The sequence below is a fragment of the Gigantopelta aegis genome, chromosome 2 (assembly GCF_016097555.1).
Source record: "Gigantopelta aegis isolate Gae_Host chromosome 2, Gae_host_genome, whole genome shotgun sequence".
In the NCBI taxonomy this organism is placed as follows: domain Eukaryota; kingdom Metazoa; phylum Mollusca; class Gastropoda; order Neomphalida; family Peltospiridae; genus Gigantopelta; species Gigantopelta aegis.
In genome coordinates, this window is record NC_054700.1 from 52,150,523 (window position 1) to 52,155,225 (window position 4,703).

The following is a 4,703-nucleotide window of genomic DNA, read 5'->3' on the forward strand; positions in this document are numbered from 1 at the left end:
CACAGTTGTTCTATTTACTTTTTGTAATGTTTGTAGCATTAATACCAATAACAATACAGAAACTATTATCGTTTAGTTACTATTACCGCAAGTGTTAATATTACAATTACCGGAAGTGTATCCTAGGGTTACGTCATAGCCAAGCAGACGACAAGTCATGTTCTCAGTGAATAGAAGCCACTATCAGTTTTGATATTATTTTCTTGAACCAGAACATTACACTTTTAATAGTTTATCGTCTCAATGCTGTCAACACGTTATCTAGTGCTAAAATCACTGACAATACTTTTCAAAATACGTAAATGTTTTGTTATCTAGAATTGAAGTCACTGATACTACTTCTTAAAATACGTAAATGTTTTGTTATCTGGTGTTAAAGTCACGGACAATACTTCTTAAAATAAAATACGTAAATGTTTTGTTATCTTATATTAAAGCACTTGTCAAAATACGTAAATGTTTTGTTATCTAGAATTGAAGTCACTAATCATACTTCTAAAAATACGTGTTTTGTGTTGTATAAAATCCTTTTTAAAGCTTAAAAAGAACGAACAAAAAACAAGAATAAAAAACCAAACACCTACAGAATAAAAACAAACAGAATGTTCCTTGCTGCTTTACCGTTAGGAGTAGCTAATGTAGCAAGCAGCAAGGGATCTTTTATATGCACTTTCCCACAGACAGTAAAGCACATACCACGGCCTTTGATCAGTTGTAGTGAACTGGTTGGAACGATAAAACCCCCAATCAGTTGAATGGATCCACCGAGGTGGTTTGATCCTGCGACGCAAGCACCTCAAGCGAGCGCTCAACCGACTGAGCTAAATTCCGTCCACAAATAGAGAAAGACGGTAAAATAAGAATTAATATGCTTTAAACCAGAAGAACAGGCTCATATTTGTGAAAAAGAAGGAAATGCTATCAATCTACTTCTTTACAATATATACCGGCCTCGGTGGCATCGTGATTAGGCCATCGATCTACAGGCTGGTAGGTACTGGATTCGGATCCCAGTCGAGGCATGGGATTTTTAATCCAGATACCGACTCCAAACCCTGAGTGAGTGCTCCGCAAGGCTCAATGGGTAGGTGTAAACCACTTGCACCGACCAGTGATCCATAACTGGTTCAACAAACGCCATGGTTTGTGCTATCCTGCCTGTGGGAAGCGCAAATAAAAGATCCCTTGCTGCCTGTCGTAAAAGAGTAGCCTATGTGGCGACAGCGAGTTTCCTCTAAAAAAATCTGTGTGGTCCTTAACCATATGTCTGACGCCATATAACCGTAAATAAAATGTGTTGAGTGCGTCGTTAAATAAAAACACTTCTTTCTTCTTTCTTTCCATTACAATGACACTGACTCCACATACAAGATGATAACTATGTCACCTATATCGACTTCGCTGAGCTCCATTACAGTGACACTGACTCCACATACCAGATGACAACTATGTCACCTATATCGACTTCGCTGAGCTCCATTACAGTGACACTGACTCCACATACCAGATGACAACTATGTCACCTATATCGACTTCGCTGAGCTCCATTACAGTGACACTGACTCCACATACCAGATGACAACTATGTCACCTATATCGACTTCGCTGAGCTCCATTACAGTGACACTGACTCCACATACCAGATGACAACTATGTCACCTATATCGACTTCGCTGAGCTCCATTACAGTGACACTGACTCCACATACCAGATGACAACTATGTCACCTATATCGACTTCGCTGAGCTCCATTACAGTGACACTGACTCCACATACCAGATGATAACTATGTCACCTATATCGACTTCGCTGAGCTCCATTACAGTGACACTGACTCCACATACCATATGACAACTATGTCACCTATATCGACTTCGCTGAGATCGCATAGGGCAAAAAACATGTAATTTTGTGCCAGCTGTCATTTTGCCTTTTTATGGAATACTCTCCAAGAGGGGTGAAAGGATATGACTTGATCAAACAACGTCATAACGTGTTATGATATAAAAGCAAACGTGATAACGTCATACTAAAGAAAGGGACAATTATGGCATTTGACCTGGTATGCATATTCAACGATATATAATGCACATTATTGCTTAATATCAACAAGTATAATCGTATAATTAATTAATAAAACGGTTAAATGTGACGGCTAGTATATATAACTGGCGCAGCCATTTTGTACCATCCTAGCCGTTGGTTACGTAATACGTAACGTGTCACGCCAGAAATTAGTCTTAGAACTGAAGAAACAAAACATACCTGATTTTTGCGGGTGCATCGCAATGTTCTGTAATAATATCCATCCCAGTAAGCCAGCAATAAGTATATATTATTTGTCAGTACAAAATAAACCATATCATTGTTAAAGTGTCGAAATAGCTGTACTGTTTTTGTCCCTACATTAACCCATGTACTGACATGAGAATCGGAGTGTTTTCTTAGTTAATTGGTCTTTTCTCTCGTGGCTTGTACCTGTGGTTCCTGATTGGCAGGTGTATATTTTGGACGGTTACCAAGTCAAAGTGTCTAGACACAAAAACAATACGTGCACGTTTTATAAAGAGCACCTGTAGGCTATTGTGGGGTAGCCGCGTGGCCACCCCTAAAATGATAATGGACATTACCAGCCGTCCTGCTTTTTTACTGTAAATAATTCTGTGAAACCCTTGATTAAGTAGACTTTACCATCTAAAATCACAAAACCGACCAATTACGTAGTCCCAAAGAAAAGAAAATTATCACTTGTGTATCGTGAGTGGTCGTTTTTATTCCAATGTACCCTACCAATAGGCCTAATAATATGCATTTTTTCTTTGGATTTTTTAAGAGAGAAAAATACAATAACTCCATTTCGTTATATTAATGCAAATTGAAATATATTTAATTAAATTATTTATTATAGTATCAAATCATTTATGTTGTTTTTCAAGTCAGGTTGATAAAAGCGAAGCGTCTTGTCTATACACTGACTACCTTTGTTTATACACTGTGCATACTGGAGTTGGTCGGAGCTGACGTCACTTCGCCCCAAGCTAGAATTCCTGACACTCCGGAAACAAAAGAAAATGGCTGCCCTCAGTTAGCAGGAATAATTAAAGTTGTTTTTTTATCAACTCTAAAATTACGCGTTTTTTATTTCTTAAAGTGTCAGTATGTGTTGGTCGTCCGGGTATGCAGCTTTCCAACATATCACCATAGTTTGACACCCAATAGCCGATGTATTTTTCGTGCTGGGGTGTCGTTAAACATTCATTCATTCATTCCTTTGCAACATATCAGGCTCATATTTGAAGTTGACCCTCCCTTTAATGTTTTTAAAAAATGTGTTTTGTTTAAACACACCACTAGAGTACATTGATTTCATATTAATTACATCATATACTTGGGAGGCTTTCACCCCTCTTGAAGAGTATTCCACAAAAAAGTAAAATGGCAGACTGCAGAAAAGTGCATGTATTTTGCCCTATGCGATCTCAGCGAAGTCGATACTGGCGACATCGTTACAGTCTCATATGTGGAATCTGTGTCACTGTAATGGTTTTTTCACAACTTGTGTCTGGTCAAAATTTTGGGGAAATCTAACGGTAATTAAAGGTAGGAGAGTAATTTATCGTAGTTGTTAACAATTTGGTTGAGACTTTAGTTTCAGAATTGTGGGTCTAATCTGAATATGGAGCTAAACTCAGAATTTCAACCTTCAACGGGGCGTCTCATTAACATATATAGTCATGAGCCACCCTTGGTACGTCACATGTGCACAGAACATACACTAGTCAATGGATCTGTAGAATGTCTATGTTTACTTCCAGAATTGTGTGATGTAAACGACTGTGGTATAGGTATACTGTGTACCATGTATAGTGATGGGACGTTACGTTGGGAAGGAAGGAAATGGTTTATTTAACGACGCACTCAACACATTTTATTTACGGTTATATGGCTTCGGACATATTGTTAAGGACCACACAGATACTGAGAGAGCAAACCCGCTGTCGCACTTCATGGTCTACTCTTTTCGATTCGTAGCAAGAGATCTTTTATATGCACCATCCCACAGACAGGATAGCACATATCACGGCCTTTGAAATACCAGTCGTGGTGCACTGGCTGGAAAGAGAAATAGCCTAATCGACCCACCGACGTGGATCGATCCCAGACCGACCGCTCATCAGGCGATCACTTTACAACATTTTAAAATTTTATTTCCATAACAATTTTTCCTTTTCTTCATACCTCAAGCCAAAGTATGATGTTGATACTCACTACATAGTTTGACACCCAATAGTTGATGTATTTTTTGTGCTGGGATGTCGTTAAACATTCATTAATTCAAACCAAAGTGAAATTATTGACAAAACAAAATGAAACAAACACTTTTATTTCAGACTGAAACGGGGTATAATTGAATATTTACCTACTGCCGTCGTTACCTTTATAATCAATAACTCTTAGACACTCTATCCGAGTCCACAGTATTGATTTGTTTGAAATAAAATATCTGGCTCCTTAGCACACACCTGCGACTTGATTGTTCACCTGCAATTTGCACCGACTGATCTACGTGGGTTTTTAAAACACTGTAACTATCTGCAGTTAAATCAGGTTTTCATTAACGCGTAATCAATAGCCAGGACCAATTATATTTAAGGTTGGTGTTTCAGTGTTGTAGTAAAACATTCGTCTCGAACGCCTATCCT